General features: G+C 35.2%; 1 protein-coding gene and 1 non-coding gene across 2 annotated transcripts in view; both read left to right on the forward strand.

Moving 5' to 3' along the window:
- The window catches only part of LOC105211162 (uncharacterized), a 271702-nt gene that overhangs the window by 223593 nt on the left and 25407 nt on the right, over window positions 1-22702 (forward strand). The window lies entirely within an intron of this gene.
- Window positions 2461-2625, forward strand: LOC114803850 (U1 spliceosomal RNA). Its single transcript, XR_003752220.2, has one exon. It is a non-coding gene; the product is annotated as a U1 spliceosomal RNA (small nuclear RNA).

Below are 22702 nucleotides of genomic sequence, written 5' to 3' on the forward strand. Positions count from 1 at the left end.
CCAAAAACTGTTTTTGAAAACTTAATACCATACTCTCGGTTCAATATGACCCAGTGTGGTAATTGGAGGGTTAATACTTGATCACTGTGAGAGCTTTTGTTAAAGTTTTACTTTTTTGTTTTAATAATGTGTTTATTGAGTTTAAAATTAAATTGTAAGATTCAGGAGTCCAAATTACACTTAATTCTTTACTTCAAAATTTTGAGCTTTTCATCACTTTCAAGGGTTAAAATTACCTCCATGTGGACACAGGCTTTAAAGACTTTCAAATTCACTTTTTAGAGCTTTTGAATATTTGAAACTATTCGTATTCGCCCCACTTTGTTGTGATAAAAATTCGACACAACACTAGAAGAACTACAAACACCTCAAAAACTCACAAATAGTACTACTTGTGTATAAGTGTCTGAGTATGTATATGTTTAACAGTGTAGAACTGCAAATGGCGCACATCTAATGCAGTTTACCAGGCATACTGTAAATTCTCAAGAAGCTGGCAAAGCAAAAAATTTATAAGTAAATAAATAAATAAGGCTGCCAAGCGTAAAACCCCACATAGAAAACACAAACGAAAAGGGCAAGAAAACAACAAAATGCCATAGCGATTGCACCAAAATTGCACTTGCAGCGCAGAAAGCAGAAAACTAACAAAATATGTTAGAAAGCAGTAGTAGAAAGGAGAAGAAGAAGAAGAAGCAAAAATTAATTTCTATTTTCCGGTTCGTTTGATATAACCGGCATTTAGTTGGCACTAAGTTGGGGGTGCTTTTTATATCGAGATCTGTGCGCTTTTTTTCACCGTGTAACTTTGCAATCCGAACGTTACAGCGGCAAAATGTATTTGTACAACGCTTCGGTTGCTGACAGTTGCAATGTTGTGATACTAAAATCTTGTGCACTGAGCTGCACATATGCAATAACACATATATATGTATATATAGAGAGAGAGGGAGAACACAATGTGCACTTAAGCGCCAGCGAGCAGCCAGTCACACAAACAAATATTTTTTTTATTTTCAAAAATTGTGAAATAAGGGTCAGTTCAATATATTGCCAAGTCGAGTGCAAGTGTTTATGTGCGTGTGTGTGTTTGTGTTTGCGGCGGTGTAAACATGCTGCTGCCATACCCCCTACATTTATGCTTGCTTGTCCTTACAAATGTGGGTGCCTGTCAATTTGAGATAAAAAATTGCTCAACATTGATTTTCAATTTATTGGCAAGCCACAGTAAAGCCATCACTTTATGTTTTTAATGGAAATAATGACAACAACAAAAAACATACTATATGTGTATGTACATATAAATAAAGTCTGAAAGTCTTGCATTGCATTTTGTGAAACAACTAAATCTTTATTGATTGGACAGCGTACGGTCATTGGTTGTGTTGCACTTTTTGCTGGACTTCACATATTATTTTATGTTGTATTTTTTACAATTTTTTAAATTTTATGCGAGAGCATAAACTGTAATTTTTTGCCAATTTCTAGCATTTGCATGTTCGAAAACTTATTTGCGAGAATTTATTAAAATATTTTGCAAAAATTACTAAGGAAATTTACCATTGTAATTTTATAGCATGATATTTATCAAAGTTGGTATAAAAATTTAATAAAACAAGCTCTTTTATTTCATACACAGATAAAGATATAGGAAAAACTATTCACCAAATTCTAAAAAAAAATATGTATTTTTAAATACCACATCAAAGACTCGGGGCGTCAGTACTTTAAAAATATTTTTTCTGAAACAGCTTAATTTTGTATTGCCTACTTTTTAGCTTTAACGCCGCCAAATTTCTGCTCCCGCCGAAATGTAGGCAACGGTTGCCAGCCACCTGTTATCAAAACCGAGTTGTCGGTGATGTTAGACCTCTAGAGAGAGCTTTCACAGTCGCTTTAATGATCAATTCGTCCTGGAATTCGTGGAAAGCAATGTAGTAAATTTGAATTCGACCACAGTAACCATCATCATCATGGTTATCCTAAACTTTATTAATTATTATGGGTCGATTTCTCAAGCATTTCAATTTCATTTCTGATATTAAATTTTTATTTAAATAGCTAATAATAAGCTACAAACGACTTTAAAAGACTATACCAGTGTGACACTTTCAAAAAATCGTTTTTTTTTATTTTTTGCTTATTCGATAGTTTATACTTTCAAAAATATCCTGACCGCCCGCATGTATAAGTGCGATAGTCGAAACTTTAAACGCGTTTTTCTCGAAACACCATTTCTCAAAATTGCTGACATCATAACTCAACGAGAAATTGACCGATCGACTTTAAATTTAAACTGAGTATTCTTGAATATATTTACTATATACGAGTATACCAGGTATACTATACCTACGATAGTACTTATCGATCCTAACAGGGTTAGATCGTCGAAAGGTCAGTCCTTGACCGGACAAAATCCGGGTCAATTCCGGTAACGTAGAACCAGCTGCAGTGGGAGTTATACTTACCTGGCGTAGAGGTTATCGGTGATCATGAAGGCGGTTCCACCGGAGCAAGACCTGATCATTGCACTACGATTGGGTTGACCTCTGCAAATATTCCTAATGTGAGTAACTCGTGCGTATAATTTTCTGTAGCCGAGAATGACGTTCGCGTTTATACCTACGATCTTTTTGACTGGTTAAAAATTGTCAATTTGGCATTAAAAAAATTACAATTTTTTTACCTAAAAAAATGAACTACGCCATTAGTCATTGCATTGGAAATACGTTCAACTTTAAGAACCATTTTGTATTTTTTTATTTCATCTCAGCAGTTGGGGAACTTTTTTTTTGGCACCTCCGAAGACAACACATAACTCCGTTATTTTTCAATATTTTTGTAAAAAAGAATCTTAAAATATAGCTGAATATTATATAGCTTCTTATTAAATCAAAACAAAAAATCGTTAACTTCGGCTTACCGAATCTAATATACACTTCACAGGTGCATTTCTTTTAGTAACTATGTGTTTAAGCACACCTAAAGACGTATGAAAAAGTAATTAAAAAAAATAAAACATTTTACTAATTCTTTTTAGCCGGGTTGTTTGCTAGAAACATTAAAGTTATATAGTTAATCGATTTGAAAAATTTCTTCGGAGATTATATTATTACCTTAAGCAGTCCATGTCAAATTTCGTGAAGATACCACGTCAAATGCGAAAATTTTCCATACAAGCCATTGATTCCGATCTTTCAGTTTGTATGGCAGCTATATGCTATAGTGAACCGATCTGAACAATTTTTTCGGTGATTAAATTAGTTCTATGAACAATAACTCACACCATATTTCGTGAAGATATGTAGTAAAATGCGGTAGTTTTCCATACAAGCCCTTGATTCCGATCGTTCAGTTTGTATGGCAGCTATATGAGATAGTTGTCCGATATCGACAGTTCCGACAAATGAGCAGCTTCTTGAAGAGAAAATAACATCTGCAATATTTCAAAACGATATCTTAAAAACTGAAGGACTAGTTCGTATATATACAGACAGACGGATGTGGCTATATCGACTCAGTTCAACATACTGATCATTTATATATATACTTTATATGGCCTCAGACGCTTCCTTCTGGGTGTTACTTCGTGACAAACTTAATATACCCTGTTCAGGGTATCAAAATAAACTTCGAAACATTCGATCAAAGTATTCGATTCGATTCGATTTAAAAGAATTCACGAAAATCTCATAATTTTTCATGGGTTACACTGCTATAGCCCATTAAGATGCTTAAAGATAACCAATGAAATTATTTTTTAACATATGCCATATGATTATGATCAATATTTGTTATATAAAGTCTTCTCCAATAACTCTGGTTCGAAATTTTAATATTTTTGGCTGCTTATTCTTACTAGCAAGTCCCTCATTGGATGTGTTTTTGTAACAAACAGACTTTGGTGCATATTCTTTATAACACTTCAGCCATGCCAAATGTACCAAATGTACATAGATAGATGATGTATTTAAATGAATACCACATATGACAAGTCCCCCAATCATCCCATTTATATATATGAAATTGTATGGGAGAAGCCAGTACATATATAAAGCGTGATTTTCGTGATTTTCAATAAGAAATAAGTTAAAAATTTATTTTTCAAGATTTCCTTAAAATATTGGGGTTCCTTAGAAACATCCTATATGAGATTTGCTCTATATCTACTTTCTCAAAGCTTTTAACTCATCAACAAATCAAAACTCCAAAAAGTTATATCATTTAACAACAGACCTATTCAATTAATTCGATAGTTTTAATATACACATATTTTACCATTACCCTTGCTACAAAGCATCCACCTTTCGTGCGTGTTCACCTGGAAAGGTACACACTTTTGATCAGCGCTTTGTCGCATACCTTCATACCAAATTTCGATGCGATTCCTCTCAGCTATACTAAATTTTAGCAACAGTTTACGAACAGCAATTGAACCACCACCACATGTGGGCATACAATCGCAACCAATGCTCGTGGGTGCTACACGGCGTATACGTGAAATGCTTTAAAGTAGCCAAACAGCGCTGATTGCGTTTGGCATGCGAACATGTCAACGGTAATCATTTATATTATAAACTACTAAATGTGAGTGCTGACTATATATATTATAACAACAACAACAACAACAACGAGCACAATTGTTGTGGATCTTTCGTTTTCGTTGTCAATAATAAACAACTGGCTCAAATATCTATATCTGTGTGTGTGTGTGTGTGTAGTGAATTTGTAAATTTATCCATTGGTCTGTTGACCGCAGCGCTGAAAACTGTTTTCGGTTGCTCCGCATTTGTCGTCTTACTCGCCACAGCTGAAATGCCAGTTGACTCGGTGCGATTGCAGCGCGGTTGCCGGGTTTCCCGGTTACTGTGTGTCTTCCACGGTTAAACTAACGCAGAGAATATGCGTTTTTTTATTGCTTTTGTTTTCATTTACATTTTCATTTCCCTTTCGTTTTTTCTGGTTTTTTTTCTTTCCTCCACAGCTTCGCTTTCATTTCGCTTTTGCACGCTTCAAAATTTGCTGACGGGCAAGTTGCCTGCGACCTGTGTCAACATTGTTGCATATGAACGTTGCTTGCTGAGTTGTTGTTGTTGCACCATGAGTATGTGTGTGTTTGCAGTTGCGGTTGTTGAATTTAAAGCGTGCGCGCAAGCAAACATGCCACACAAATACACAAACATATATACATATTCGATGTGCGTATTTGCTTTGGCGTGCGGCGTGCATTTGCTAAAAGATCCAATCACTCAGCAGCGATTCCCACAATGCGCGCATGCAAATGTTCGTGCAACTTTAAGCGGTTGTTAATACACTCAAATGTTGCTGGAATATATATATATATATATATATTTATTTATATATATATATATATATTTATATATGTATATGTTGTACGTGGGGTCGCTTGCGTCGAAAACAATCACTTATAGCAATCTGTCCCCCACAAATGAATGTGGGTGCGCATATATTTTTATACCGTTATTGTGCACATCGCACCCATTTTACCCATGTTGCTTGTTGTCGACAATATCGTTGACATTTTTGTCTCCATTTTTCGCAGTCATTTGCAATTTACAATTTCCCTTACTGGAGTTCTCTTCACAAAGTTGTACTCATGCATAGTCACGCGTGCATATGAGGCAGTGAGCTCCTGTAATGCTTAGAGCAATGGATTGCACCGTTATTGAGAAAAAGTATATTGCATATAAGAAGTAAGGAACGGCTGTACCGAAAACTGTATACTCTCGAATTTATTTATTTAATTTTAATATGAGAAGACACAATTTCACCCATATGTTAGGCATAAAGTCCTCTAGAATGGTAAAAATCATTACAAAATATAGTATATTTACAGCTGGGATAGTTCCTGGTTCTATTTCACTCATTTTTGCCTAGATGATAAACTACTATGTTGAAAAGACATTAAGATTCCAATTATCCTTCGATTTAAAAAAAAAACCTACCAGCTACCAACTCTCCTATTCTGTTACCTACGTTTTGTAGATAAAGACTCTTGGCTACCTCAAGAAACTAGAGTACTCCTCGAGCGATTATATTCCAAATGATGTGAACTAAATATATAGATCTTCTGTCTTCTGTGGAATGTGCCCCCACGATGAAAAAACAATATATTTGGAATGTTTCTCACATCGACCTACCTAAGGCTCCCCTCTTCCTGTCCAAACTTACCGAAATAACCGATGCCAACAACCTTTTGAAGTACTGCTCTCTAAACTTTGATAAAACAATACTACACCAAGCTACATTATATTCAAGATTTGACTTCACTTAATTTTGTTGAGATATCTGACATATTAGCCGATATATTGGTATAAAGTTCAACGGATTTTTTGAAAGTATAATATTGAGGAAATAATATAAAGGAAATATTGACCATTTTTGGCACAGAGGCACACTATTAGAATAAACCGATTATTTATGAATTTGAATTAAATATCTGAGAAATATAAGTAAATTATTTTCGGTTACAAATTAGAGGTTGTTGTAAACATATATTTACCTATTTGGTAGAAATCAGTCGAGTAGTTCCTGTTCTGCAATTTTTTACCCAAAAGTCAACATTTTATTCACCAATCTAAGTTAGAGTTTACTGTCGCCTTTTACTATAATATTTAGTGCATCAGGGATTAATTTTTATAGCCTTTTCACACAGCCAAATTAATTGATCAATTAAAATTTGAGAAACCAGTTGTTGCCCTTCACACTACCGCCTACTCGATAACCGATAACTTTTATACATATATGTTTTGCTTTTCATAAAAAGTTGGTAATTTTCATTAGCATTCAACTCACAGACAAAGAACGTATACATATTTACAAATACGGTCTTTGTCACAGAGTTGCATTTAATTTTCAAGTCTATTAAAATTAAATTAAAAATTAGCGAAGAATTTAATTTTGTATGGTAAATCGATCTTAATCAGCGTTTTAATCGAGCAGAGTCCGGTTAATTGATCAATTAGCTCCTGTGTGAAAAGGTTATTAGTGAGTTAAGACACAACATAACACAACATATAATCCTTATAGTATGTGGGATGGGGTGTTAAAAGAATATGTGTCTAGTAAGTATGGTTTGTATAGCTTTGAGATATTTACAAAAAATTTATTTGAGCGCGGGTTCACGCTCACTTTTACAACAAAAATCCATCCAAATATGTGCCTTCATAGTGTGATCTGCATCAATTTTTCTATAGCTATATTTATGGCTGAGTTATTGCACTGAATAGCTTGTTATATTGAGAAAATTTTCCGGTAATATTTTTGGGGAACAATAAAACTCATTTGTATTTTTTAGTAAATATCCAATAGTAATTTACCTACCCAGGACTAGCACTGAACAACCTAAAAAGACGTGAAGGATTATTTCCTTACTATTTTCTATGACATAACTGAAGTACAAACTCCTTTTATAGATGACTGTGGCCTTAAACGCGTCTCATATTGGTTTCTTGAGAAACTTCTTCGTATGATTGGTCCAAATTTGGCTGTGACTTTCAAATTCCCGGGTTGAAAAGTATAATTTTCTACTTGCCAAATGGATTGTACACTCCGAAGAACCAGTAAAGTGCTATAAGCTGCTATTCATTCAGATAAATATCACAGTTTCATATAAAATAATAATTTTTACCAGAGGGTTAATAACAAACTGTTGCTTTAATTTAAATACATATGTCGGCATTTATGTTTATTTGGTAGTAATAACAGTATTGCGGCTATCACTTTGCCATTCACAAAGTAATGCGAATTGATGTGGTCTCTTTGATTTGCAATGCAACAACAACAACAATACGTATGTCGAGAGATTGAAATTACTACTGACCGAGTATATGTATTTTTTATAACCACATACACAAATTGCTCTACCAACATCCACGTACACACACACAATAGACAGACGACAACTTACTTTAAAATTTGCACTCTCATTACACCCGCACACATGAAGACACTTGCCACATCAGTTGCAAGTTCAGTGTGTGCATGAGTGTCGCATTTGACTCTCGAAATCATTTGTATGTTGGACGGGCACTCGCTTATTTGCCAGCCAGCGCTACAAAACGCTTTGTTCACTCACTTACTTGCAACAAAAACACATACACGCCGCTCGTATAATGCCAGCACCAATGGCTGTAATAGTTGTTGTAGTTGCAGTTGTAAGTGTAATAGTGTTGATAGTTGCAACATGGCTTGTAATACAAGCAGCTCGTTTGGCTCAACTCACATCGCCAACATACTCGCACTCGTTATTAAAAGTGAGCCAGTGCTACAATAACAACAAACAGATTGCTGGCTAGCGCTGTAGCAATCACTTACACCCCCGCACTCACTCGCAGAGTAATAACAAAAGCGTTTGCGGGGGCAATACGTTTGTCCGTCCAAAGTCATACGTTCGTCCATTCACTTGTGTTCAACATGAGTTCGCATTTTGTTTTTGTCGCCCTTAGTAGATATGTGTCGTTGTTGTTGTTGTTGTTGTTGCAACACATGTAATTGTCATTGCGGGTGTTTTGAATTGCTATTGTTGCTGCACTTATGGCGCTTATTGTTGTAGTTATTGTAGCGTGTGCTCGCACTTGTACCCCTCAGTAATTGTAGTTGGACGTGCTGTCATTGCGGTTAACGCCGTTAGTGCGTAACTTTGACGCCCACTCAGCCGTAAATGGTGCAATATACTCAAGATTTTCGGAGAATTTTCAGCTAGTGACCTAAGTTGGTTGACAATTTGCATTACTAAAGTTCTTAATTCATATTGCTGTTTTTAATTATAAAATTAAGATAATCTATAAGATAAAAAAACAGATTTATGCTGGAATAATGCCGTTAGCTTCCAATAATCTAACCTACCTACAGTAATACGTGATATTCTTAATTTTAATTTTGTTTAAAAATTATATTATATGCAGTTCAAAAATTCCTCAAACGCATTCATTTCATGTCAATAATCCAATATTTATTTGATTTTATAAATTTGAATTTTTGTTTGAATTAAATTTTTATACAGGTGGCAATCTTGCTCAAAAATATACTTCAGGAAAATATTTCATGAACATGTTTTGTTTGTTATAGGTATTGTAGTATCTAATATTAAATTCTTAAATCAATTTATTTGAATTAATCCTTTAAATAGGTGGCAGCCCTGCTTCAAAATACTTTTCAGCGAAATATTTCTTCAATGTGTTTAGTTTGTAATAGGTGTTGTAGTAATATCGGATTCATTATATTATTTTATAAATGTATTTGAATTAAATTTTCTAAACTGGTGGCAGCCCTTCTTAATTTTTTTTTTTTGATTTCTTCTACATTTTTTTTATTGTAAGTACTGCGATATAATTAAAATTATTATATCAACTTGTTTGAAATAAATTTTTTACACAGATGGCAACCCTTCTTAAATATTTTTTTTTACAAAAATCTTTCTTAAACATGTTTTTTTCGGTTATAAGTATTGCATTATTATTGAGTTACTTGTATAATTTTTTTTGAATTCAGTCTGTAAATACATAGGTGGCAACTCTGCTCAAAAATATTTTTCAGGGAAAACTTTCTTTTTTTATTTTTTTTGTTATAAATATTATAATATTATTAAATTCATTATGTCATTTCCTTTGAATTAATTCTTGAAATAGGTGGCAACCCTTATATTATAATAACTCGGGGAGAAGCATTTTTTCAAGATATTAAGTTTCATATTAATTTTGTTGTTAAATTTAACGTTTAATATCAATTTATGTAATGAACATTTTTCACATTTTTTCACACAGGTGGCAATCATACGCAGAAAAAACATATTTTTAGTAGCTCTAAGCCTTTCTTTGCAATGTTTTGTCCGTAATGTTGCCTTTCTAAAAAATGTTTACTAGGAGATTTTTATTAAAGGAAATTTTTTAATTAACATTTCAAAAACATTTGGCAACCCCTGCAAAAAATGTCCCCGATATATGTTACACTTAAGCTTTCACAGTTTCATAACTATTTTGTATTTACTTGTTAACTTTATCAAATTTATTTCAATAAAAATTGTACACAGGTGGCAACCCAGTATAGATCCGTTTCTATCAGTATAACTTCAAAATCAAAAATATAAAAACTGTTTACTTTTATTAAAAATTCAAAATTTTAAGAAAAAAATCCCAAAATTACCAAAGAATATTTTTTCCATTCAATTAAATCACAGAAACATGCCATCAATCTGAAATCCGTTGAAATGTCGTGTGAAAATATTTCCAAAATTGTGTGCATTCCTCTAAAATTCAGCACACTCTACAGCAGCATAAAATCGAAAACATTCGCCAAATCGAATACTCATACGCCCTGTCATCCCAAGAGCAATCAAATCGAGCCAATGATGATTCTTATTCATGCTCACTCGCTCGCTCAGCTGCATACTAGACAAAAGTTGTATGAGAAAAATTCCCCCAGCAATCCCCAGTGTATGAAATATTTAATTACCGAGTTCAAGGAAACTCCGACACACACACACACATACACACATACATACACATGTATAATTGCTTTATTTATACCCTGCGCTATGTGCTTCTACATGTGTTAGTGTGTTTGTGCCATTGTGGCACACTAAAGATGATGAACGATGCTGCTGCTGGTAGCAGGAATGCCACACACACAAGGCATGCAATGCGACACTCATTCATGACGCTGTTAACCGCTATGTCAGTGTGATGCGAGCGCAGTGCACAGCATGTGCTGCGCGGGAACGTAATGAAATTGTGAAATAATAAAAATGCTACAGACTGACTCACTGACAAAAATGTTGTTGAAATTGAATTTCCAATTTAATTTCCGTACAAATTTTCAATTAATTGCCAATGAGCATGCAACAGCAGACGCAAATTCAGAGACGCCAACTCAGACTCAGACACAGATGATTTATTCGATTGTTTGTTGTACTTTGTTGTATGTTGTAGTAAAGCGAAATGCATGCAAAGGAAGGAAGCACAAAAATATTGAAACAAAAAAGAAATTAAGACAAATAAATTGAAAACGAAAAGACGTGAGGGTCAGTTCGTAGAGATTTGAGGCCGTAGCTAGAGGGAAGAAATAAATAGTGTTGGTGTTTATTGTTGAAATTAATTGCATTATTATTGTGTTTGTATGTAATGAAATTGCCTAATTATGTAGAGAGGAAGCTAGAAGAATATTTATTTTTTTTGTTGCAAATTGAAGTGGAAATAAATCGAATATGAAAGAAAAATGTTTTCTGAAAAATTTTATTTTGTTGTTTGAAGCATAGAGAATTGGAAAAAAATATTTTTTTTGAAAATCATAAGGAAAGTAGTGACTGTTAATGATGTTTGGAAACCTCTTTAAAGGTCTATGGTTCAGAACTCAGAGAAATTTTTATAAACAATTTTCATTGTCGGCATTTATGCTCCGGCTTAACATTTTTGGGACCCTCATTTGTATAAAAAAACTGCTGTTCCCCCCCAGGCACCAACTCTCCTATTCCGCTCAACTCCTTCCCTACAATTCAGCTAGCTGCAATCCCTCCGCGTATCGAACCAAAATACCTTGAAGAATATCTTCACCCAACACTGCAAATAGATACTTGCTTTAAGGGGATCTGCCATCAAAGAGCATCAAATGGTCTTCCCTGACATTTGTTGACTACATACGGCACCCAATAGAACTGACATCGTATGTGGTAACATTTCGGAGTCAAACCATTACATACGTTTTGTAGATAAGGACTCTGGGCTGCTCAAGAAACTGGAGTACTCTTCGAGCGATTGTGTTCCAAATACTGTAAACTAAAATATAGAACGTCTCTCCTCTATGGAATGAGTCCCGAGTAATAAAAGCAATGTATTTGTAAGGTTTCTCAAATCTAACTTTATAAGATCCCTCTCTCTCTTTTTGGGTTCACTCCAGCAAAATAACATGTGTGATGTCGGAAAAATTAAATTTTTATAAAGTAGGATTTTTCTTCCGATAACACTGTTCATCTATTAACAGTGATTTCGTCTGGTCGATTTTGCACCAACAATCATTCTCTTGAGGTGTGAGAGCAACATATCTTATTGGGTCCATTCAAAGCATTTATAGAATTCTTTCATGTGTGCCTTTGTATGTATAATGAGCAAGAAAGTCTACTAAAATGAATGCAACAACAGAAACAGTCAAAGTAAATTCCAACTGCCCACACAATAATACATACCGACATGCATATGGTTTCCATGCAGATTACAACAACAACCACAACAATAACAATTATTCCATTCAACAAACTGACAACACTAATAATCTACCAGAACTCATGCCTGAACTGACGATTCGCTAGCAACAGAGCGTGCCAACAACTGCCATTAATAGCCGCTTGCTTTGCAGCCACTTTACTTTACTGTACAACAAAGCATTGTTATTACGTACGGTTGCCATGTCATCACTTAATTGAGTGCTAAATGGCACGTAAACTGATACGTTTAGTTGCAACAATGATTGTGAGAAATTTCGCTGCTCACTTGTTGTTGTTGTTGTTACTATTTGTTGTAGTTGTTGCTAGTTTTGCTTGAATACAGTTCGTATCTTGTTTTTACCGATAAGTAACGCTCTTTTCAGACAGCCATCTATCGCTATTGTACAGTGTTGCCACACTTACACACACATACACATACATAGATATCTACAAATACACAAACACTATATTTAATGGTCATTCGTACGACACACTTGGCCCGCCGCAAATCTTCATCTACTCCATTTGGCTTACCATTGACCGTGAGCGTAGTGACAGCGAGCAGCACTACCAAACCCACACACTCTTACATTGGCCACATTATCACACCACATAAGCGACTTCTATATACTCGTATGCTCGTGGTCAACATATGCCATTTCCTCTTAATTTGAATCAATATTTCAGCACGTCTTTTGTTTATTTGCTACGTCCCAGTCAGTACAGTCCATCTGTGCAGCTCTAACTACCAACCACTATCTCTCTCTCTCTCTCTCTCCCTGTGATATTTGCGAGATATTTGTTTGCTTACAAATTGCATGCACAGTTAATAATGTACTCCTTTGTGTGTGTGTGTATGTCTGTGTGTTAGTGCATATTTGTTTGCTTCCCTATTTGCTCGTTTATTTAATCACTACTGTAGGTGGCACGTACTAACTCATTTATGTTGGTTTATAGTTATGTAGAAGTTGTGAATGCAAAAATTAATGTCCACACTCTTATATTTATAGCTTGTGCCAAATGAGGTTATGCATATGAAAATATAAGATTGCAGTGGAAGCATTAGGCATAGGCTCTGGTTGTTTGTTTGTTATTCCGTTCGATATTTACATTTTAATTAAGGCGTATAATGTATTCTCTGGAGATATGCTGAACTGAAGGATTCACTGCACATTTTAGGGAAACAAGGGATATTCACAGGAAAAAAATGGGATTCACACAAATAACACCAAATTCTGGTATTCCTTCTTCCTTGCCAAAAGGTAAAGGTTCTTATAAAATTCTACTTTCAAACCTTTAGAGTATAAGTGATAAGAGTTCGATGGATCTACATCTGACACTAAGTCCGGAATTGTTTCGCTACTTTTAAGAGATTTTTATGATCCTACAACAAAGAAAACATTTATTTACTTTATTTGAACTACGCATCTTAGCAGGCTGAGACACTTCAGCTGTAACAAAAGAGAAATATCAAAGCAATACAAATGTATTTATTATATATAATCCAATCCTAAGCAACCTGGTACAATAGCAAATTGCAATGACTCGAGGAATCCAGTCTCCATTTAATTTACTTTCACTATGAGGTACAAATACAAAAGTTCCATGAACAGTTTCTGCTTCCAAGCTCTTAGTGGAAGTACAATCCTCTGCTCTCTATCACAGGACAGCTGAAGTAGCTGACACATCCATTTACTCGTTCTTTGTCGGTACATTTACACTTTCAGGTTCGTTCAGGCATACTTCGATCTCTGACTTATTTCGTTAGACCACTCATACATCATATTTACGAAATGATTCAATAAATCCGCTTATTTGAATTGTAGTCATTGACAACTGTTGCTCTGAATTAGTCAGTAAATCTGTGATCTTGTAATCAAGTAAACCTGTGAATGTCACTCAAGCGCAGATAAATTGTTCAAATCGAAATACTAAAAGAAATCTGATTCAGATACTAAATTCAAGAAGTTTTTACACCTTGATCTATGTGAAAAATCTTTGAGACGCTTGAATCGGAGACTTTTTTAAACTTACGGAGACTTAGGGTTGTAACTTTGCATACATTTATTTGAAGACTTAAAAAATAAGAAAAAAATTTTACATAATTTATTTATTGTTGTTGTTTTTTGTGATCAAACAAAAGACCTTCTTTTCGGCGGCGCATGTAATTTCCGCTCGGGATTAGAAAAAGTACATGTTTGGCTCTGGTATGAACTAGGATTATTAATTTCGCACAAAAATTAACAAAATGGCAGATCTTTGAATTTTTTTTTTATTGAAAATCGCCTTTCTTCAGCCACAAATCAAGTTGAAAAGTAAAGAAGTTGAAGAAAAGTAGAAGATTATAATAGTTCATACCATAGCTATATATGTATAGTATAACGTATTGAAATTTGTAACCGATTGAATTAATAGGTTTTGAGTAACCTCATGCGCCAGTCGTAAAAACACTGTTTCAAGTAAAACGTGTTTAAAGTTTTGAGAAAATTTTTAGGTATAGAACCTACCTACGTTCAATCAACTATGCTATATATTTCGGTAAGTAGGCGGGACTAGAAGCAGATGATGTTTCAGGAGGTGGTCACAAAATATGCCGAAGGGGAACCCATGAAGGGACAGGGGCACTAATGAGAGCTAGGTATCTGCGAGGTGGTCTATGCGTGCGCGCTCTCGCCAAAGCCTGACGCTTACACTATAAATCGGCTATATCTTAAAGGGATTTTGAAAACTTCACTTGAAATTTTAAAGGAACATTCTTGAATAGTTATAGGTTCCAATTAAATAAAAAAATGTTTTTTGAAACCGATAATAGTGGGGGGGGGGGGGGGGGTCCCCTTAACTAGTGTTGATCTGTTTTTGATTTTATTACACTTCTAGTTGAAAATGATGCTATAATCTGGATACAGCCCGAGCCTCTGTTTAATACAGTACTTCATAGCTAAAATACTAGACTCAATGAAATGCGGCACTATGCTCCTGGCAGAAGTACTAGGAATATATATAATATATTGAGCAGAGGAAATTTAAAATAGACCGGGCTTACCAAAAATAAAGTAAAGTACACTACCAAATGTAGGCAATGCTTAATATACTTTAGTAAAGGGAAAAACAAGTTGGAATCACGTTGCCTACATTTAGGCAAATTTAAACAGTTATGATCCTAATAATTATACTAAACATAAAAAACTATTTTTTTTTTTAATTATTTAGCATTTAAAGATCAGCTCACAGGCAATTAAAATTATTAATTATTAAATTAATTAAATTATTTTTTTTTTTCTTGTTATATCATAAACATGAATCGCTAAATTCTTTGTTATTTTCATATATCGGATTTGCATAATTTTAATTATTTCCGCCTTTCGTTTATTTGCTCAATAGCAAATTGTAATAAAAGCAACCAATCACTTGTGCTTCGAGTATTTATACAACTCTTACAGAGATTCCTTTGCATTTTCTTAATAATTGCTTGTATTGCTTTTGCTTTTTTAATTATGCTTTTCGGCATTTTCCATAATTACATGCGTTTAATGAATATCTGTTACTATTTTCATTAAGTTTCTTAAGAAAACTGAAAGCCACGGGGCAAAGTTTTGATGACATTTATTAGTTTACAATTGCTGGACATACAAACTGCAAGTTGAAGTGTATTTTAGGGAATTTCATTATTATTATTATTTACAATGAATTGTTCAATTCCAAACAAAACTAAGTAATTGCGACCGCACAGCCACAACTACAGTTCTGAATAAAATTTCAGTTTTGTTTTTTCAAAGGAATAAAGATCCGTAGACGCGGCTCACCCTTACCGTCAGTGGTTTTACTCATAATTTTGTATGTACACATTTGTCTACATTTCCTGTTCAACGCTGTTATCTATTTAATGAAATTTCAACTTGAAAGCATTTTAAATTATTTTTATTTTCATTACGGTTTACTTTTTCTGTTTTTAATTTGTCTACTCTTTATATCTCAGCTTCTGTTGTTCATCACATTTTACCCCGCTGAACTACGGCTACTCCAAATCTATTTGTCCGCATTTTTTTCTGATTGCTGGTAATCTCCCCTTTAACTCTGCCCTTTTTTGCCACCACTTCAATCGGCGACTCGTCATTTTGTTTATTATATTCATTCTTTTCCGACCGACTGTTATTTGCTTTGTTGCTCTGTCTCTTTGTCGGAAGTCGGAATGTATTGCACGCTTGTAAAATATTTGTGGCTGCAGTTCTTATCTATTTAATTTTCATTGTTCGTTTTAGCTTTGCTGTCAGATAACTTCAAATATTGTTCAGATTTTACTTTCTTCCCATTCTCAGTTGTTTTATTTGACACATTTATCCATTACCTTTCGGATTTTGGCATCTCGTTTCCTTTTTGGCGAAATAGTGGTTAGCTCGTGGCAATTGTTTATACAGAACTAGCACTCAGTGTCAGTGTCAATTATTAATAAATGTACATAATATGAGTTTATTTGAAAGCTTTTGGATTGCAGTTTGGCAGAGTGGTGAAAACTGAAACCAAAGAACACACAAAAAATAGACAATGTTGCCAGATTATTTGTACTGGATTTGATGAGAATATTGCAAATTTGTGTGAAACATATTTATTGAAGTTTTTTTCTGTAGTTGCCACTTTTTTTTTTGTATTTGTATTTAATATATATATGTATAATATATATATATAAAATTGAATATTAAAATTTACAGTGGAACTTATATTTTAATATTAGGTCTTTTTTAAATTAAATCTATACCAAACTTATATTAAAACTAATTGTTATGTAACAATAAATAATAAAAAAAGTATAATTTTTTCCACTTTGTTGCTTTAGTTGACCTTCTCATCCTAAATGTAGGCAATTTTTTGCATTTTTTTGAGAGAGAGTGTAAGAGAGTTAAAAAAACGTTGCCTATATTTAGGGAAAATCTGAAAAGATCATTGAAAATAATTTTATAAATGCATGTACTTCAAGAATTTTAGATATGATTATTATAAACTCAGTTTTATAGAAAATTGAACACATTTAATAGAGGTATATGACAAAAATTATAGCTAAATAAATCATTAGTCGCGCCCTACTTTATTCAAATAAAGATATGATAGCTACATATATTGAATGTGGAACTTGAAGTTTTAACAAAAACAAATTACTTTAAAATTAATATTGCTCGCTTTTTTACGGTATATGTTTTGATACTTATATTAGATTGGCAAATATCTGCCCTTCTTATTTGCGAGGAACTCGGACAGCTACTTTTCACAAGCCTCTTTTGAGTTCAACTTTACACCAGTAAGGGTGTTCGCCATGTACAGTAAGGGGTGGTAGTCACTTGGCGCTATGTCCGGGATGGTGGATGCGATAAAACCTCCCATCCGAGCTCCCGTAGTTTCTGACGAGTTATCAACCACATAGTGGATGATTCCCTTCCAATCCCACCAAACACACAGCAAAACCTTCCTGGCCGTCAATCCCGCCTAGGCCACTATTTGGGATGATTCAACGGCCTTCGACCACAAAAAAATGCTGGACCCAAACATTAAGCTTTTTTCTGTATCCGGCCTTCTGCAGATAGTTTAAAATGGTTTGGTGACTAATTCCCATGTCCTGGGCGATGTCATGAGATGCCATATGCCGATCTAATTAATGTTTTCCATGATTTGATCGGTATTTGTCATCACAGGTCTTCTGCCAGCTGGCTTATCTATGGTGCCGTTTTCACCTGCTCTGAATCGTCGAAATTCCTCCGCAGTTCGAAGTGATAGAATTCCATCCCCCAAAACACCATCAATCTCACGGAATATTTCTCTAGCGGATTTACCTTTAACAAAGGAAAACCTTAAAATATCGCGAATTTCGGCGTTAGTGAACTAAATGTTTACACGTCTATAACCGTTGAAGTCAATATCAAAATACAGATATGAGCTCTGCAGCGCTTTATACATAGCCGCGAAGTTCAAAAGATAAAAAGGCGAAGGAGAGATATTTGCCACCCAATATTTATCAAACAATATTAGCAGATGACTACCCACTATACCCTCAACCATATGCCAAATACCAACTTTTGAGGCTAGAATTAGCTAAAAAAAATATTGTACCAAGTACAGCGAATTTATTAGTTTTATATTATCTAGGACTTGCTTTATTATTTTCTCATTCTAGATAATTTTTTCCAAAAATCAATCATCCAGCAAAATTAAAACACCTTCCCATCACTCAATTTCATACCACAACACCTAAATGGTAAGTTGAAGCCGTGTTAAATGCGATTATTTCTTCACCAAAAATTCTTTCTTCACATTCAATTGAATTCAACAACTTTTTCGCACTATCTCACAGTGCAAACTTTCGGAAGTGATACAATAAGGAATAATAGCAAAAATAAGTGTTACTCATACGCACTGTTGCACAGACAAGCAATCAGGCAATTAGAGCAAAAACTTAAAGCGACAACGAAGGAGTGATGTTTAAATTGATAATTTGTGGTGAAAAAGAAGTGATTTAAAATTACTACATTCAATAAAAAAATGCAAAGAGCCTTTGCTTTATTGCTAGTTACTTGCTGTTGAGTGTTGTCGAGCTCATAAAATATGCGACAATGAGTGCATAAAAAATGTGTGCAACCTTCAATTTTATGCGCTGGCCTATTTCTAATGACGCCAAACACTGTTGCACACACACATGCACATATATAATAGAAGCCACAAGCAATTTGACCACACACATGCGGCAGCATGGCGTATACGCAACTTTTTCAATCAAAAAGCGCCGCTGCGCAAATAAACGCAACGAAACTATTTTAATAACAGCAAATGCTGCACAATATGACCGCATATAAAGTTCTTAAGTACTTGAAGTAAGCGTACAACAACAAAAATACACAGTTGTTGTATTTCTATGTAATTACAAGAACAATACATACATATACTTTATACATATATATTTTTAGTATTCCACAACCCACAATTCAAGCACTTTATCAAATGTCGACGGAAGTTGGCAAAACGTATGTGAAATGCTTCAAATGTCGCCTGCAGATTCCAATAAACTCGCAAACTGACATGTCATGTGCCAGCGCGCGCACGTCTGTGACAAAACGACAAACGATGTGCAACACTGCAATGCTATTTGCGATTTTACTTTGGTTTTTCTAGCTGCTTGTTGTTGTCGTTGTTTTTACTTAGCGCATTTTTCGCTGCGCTGCGCTGCTATTCGTGCACACCTGCCAGCAGCCGCCATGGCAGCTTTGTTCGTGGCCAAATAACATTAATGGCCAATTCGCATGCGATGTGTGGCAAGCAACTAGAGCGCATGTGGCAATGAGTTGTACATTCATACCATGCAACACACTCGTACTGTGCTGCTATGTTGCATTTACCGCATTTGTTGTTGTTGTTGTTGTTGTTGCTGTTGTTTTAATTTAACCACTCGCATTCCGACGAAGCTGTTAAATTGACGCTGACGCCAAATTTCGCTTTTGCCAACACACAATCGCAATGCTAACGGTAAACACAATTCCAATACGCAAGGTGTGCACATAAAGTAGCCGCAAACATGCGCACACATAAGACACAAGGTAAGAAATTTATATGGTCGCCATATGTACATATGGCGTGTGTGTGTGTATGTAAGTAAGTGCCGCGCATAAGCCACTTAGTGCCGACGCTGTGTGTGTGTGTTTGCGTGCGTGCAAATAGCTGGCATTGCTGTCGTAATAGTAGCCACACAGCCATGAGAAATGCGATTTCCGGTAATTGTTGGCACTTTCGAGACTCGGCCCGTGGCGGCATAACGTAAATTACACGTGACATGGCAGCATATTTGGACGCGCTCACACAAACACACACACACACATCCAGGCAAATAAACAAGCGCGTGTTCTTGTTGTTGTTATAAATCACCGAAAAGTTATAAATAGTTCCAACACTGTACAGTTGTTGTTGTTATTGTTATTGTACTAGTTGTTATTGTTCTTAGCGCTTATAGCTTATTGTAGTGCAATACGTTGTATTCAAAGGTTACTCATACGCCCTGTTGGTCTCAGTCGCTCACTCTTTAATGCGCCTACAAGTATGCTTCGTTTGAAATAATCAAGTGTGCGCTGCTTACGTACGCATACCAGTTGACCACAAGCATAAAGCAAATATATGCGCCAATTGCAACACTTAAGCACACACGCTTAGCGCAATTTAAAAAATTTACGAATTCACAAAAAAAAAACAAAAAAAAAATTAAAAAAAAATTGAAAACCACACAAGCACACACCAACTCCGTGCAGCGCATGCATGCACTACAGCATTGCAGTAATTGATTTACTTCCTGTTTGCTGCAGCCTTTCCGGTTTCACAACCAACTGACGCTTTTCTCTTTTTTTTATTTTTGTGCTCACACGAGCAAAGCGTTGAGCATTCGCACACAATCATATAAAATTCATGATATCACGAAGTGTTGGCGTTTATCTTGTAAATATAACTGCATTGCATGTTAGTTGCACATCTTCTGCAACGGCCCTGCTAAGCTTGCCACAACAAACATATATACTAAAGAGTTGCATGTGTGTGTTTGTTTGTGAGCACTTATAAAATATGCCCGACAATGGCAAACATCCGGTGTAAGCGTGATAAGCTTGCACGAGCATTCTTTTTAAGTCGCGTATTTTAGTATATACGTGCTTAGAAATGCATATATATATATATTGCTAGATATGCACTCGCATGCGATAAATTTAGTGCCGCCTGCTAGGCAAGATTTCAAAAGTTTTAGGTATATATTTGTATATAGTTACAAATACGGCAAAGTTTATCAACATGTAATAAACTTCGAGAAACAGTCGAAAATACGTTGCATATATGTACTTCACATAAATACAGTAAAATATCAAATTTCTGCTCCAAAATATGTGTTTGCTTGTAAAAACTTTGAGATATGAAAAAATAAATAAATTTTCAAAAGTTAAGTAAATTTCTGATTTTCCTGTTTGAGTTTCTGGTTTTTGTATGAATTCAGGCAATTCTTCGAAAATAATTTTGCTTTTGTATGTTTTCATACGAAATAAACACGATTTTTATTCATGGAATTGCTATAATCACGGTCTACTGGCTTGAGAAGTTATAAAATATATATATTTTTTTTAATCAAAATTAAAGAATTTCTAAACAATAAGAGCTTTCACAACATTATTTCAAAATCGAAAAGCAATATTTTACTAACCCTTGTCCATCATTGCAGCTCAAGGATACTGGCAACCATATATTTCCCCTATTGGGGTGAAGTCCAGAATTTAATAACGAGACTAACTTTTAGCACAATTAACAGTTTGAATATATTCTCTAGAAAAAACGACCAATCATCGATTAACATAGAGTTCCTTAGAAGGAGTCAAACGATCACGCTTTAGTATAACCACTCAGCAGAAGCTCTTTTTAAATTTAACGTACTCGTAGAAGAGCCCCTCCATATTTGCGAAGAACTCGGACAGCTACTTTTCACAAGCCTCTTTTGAGTTCAACTTTACACCACCAAGGGCGTTCGCTACGGACAGGAACAAGTGGTAATCACTTGGCGCTATGTCCCGGCTATATGGTGGATGCGATAAAACCTCCCACCCGAGCTTCCGTAGCTTCTGACGAGTCATCAACGAAGTGTGTGGTCTGGCGTTGTCCTGGTGGAATGCTACACCTTCCTGTTTGCCAATTCTGGACGTTTCTGGTCGATATCCTGCTTCAAGCGGTCTAGTTGTACGCAGAAGATGGGGAGCAACTCATACCAATCCAACCAAACACACAGCAAAACCTTCCTGAGCGTCAATCCCGGCTTGGCCACAGTTTGGGACGATTCACCGGCCTTCGCCCACGACCGTTTTCGCTTGACATTGTTGTATGTGATCCATTTTTCGTCGCCAGTCACCATCCGCTGCAAAAATGTGTCGACTTCGTTCCATTTTAGCTGCATATCGCAGGCGCTGATTCCGTTTTTTTGCGCCAAGTCATGCGGCACCCAAACATCAAGCTTTTTCGTGTAACCAGACTTCTGCAGATGGTTTAAAATGGTTTGTTGACTAACTCCCATGTCCTGAGCGAAGTCACGAAATGCCACATGTCTATCTAACTCGATGTTTTCCATGATTTGATCGGTATTCGTTGTCACAGGCTTTCCGCCGACTGGCTTATCCATGGTGTCGTTTTCAGCCGCTACGAATCGTCGAAACCATTCCACCGCAGTTCGAAGTGATAGAGTACCATCCCCCAGAACATCATTAATCTCACGAAACGTTTCTCTAGCGGATTTGCCTTTAATAAAGGAGAACTTTAAAATAGCGGGAATTTCGTCGTTCGTGAACTCCAGGTTTACGCGTCTATAACCGTTGAACACAATATCCAAACTAATCAAGCATAGCGTCGTTTTGTAGATTATCTCAAAACCTTTCAAAGATTTATAGTCATAGTATTGCCAGATACGAGCTCTGTAGCGCTTTATACATAGCCGCG

This window comes from Zeugodacus cucurbitae, chromosome 4, assembly GCF_028554725.1.
Source record: "Zeugodacus cucurbitae isolate PBARC_wt_2022May chromosome 4, idZeuCucr1.2, whole genome shotgun sequence".
Lineage (NCBI taxonomy): Eukaryota > Metazoa > Arthropoda > Insecta > Diptera > Tephritidae > Zeugodacus > Zeugodacus cucurbitae.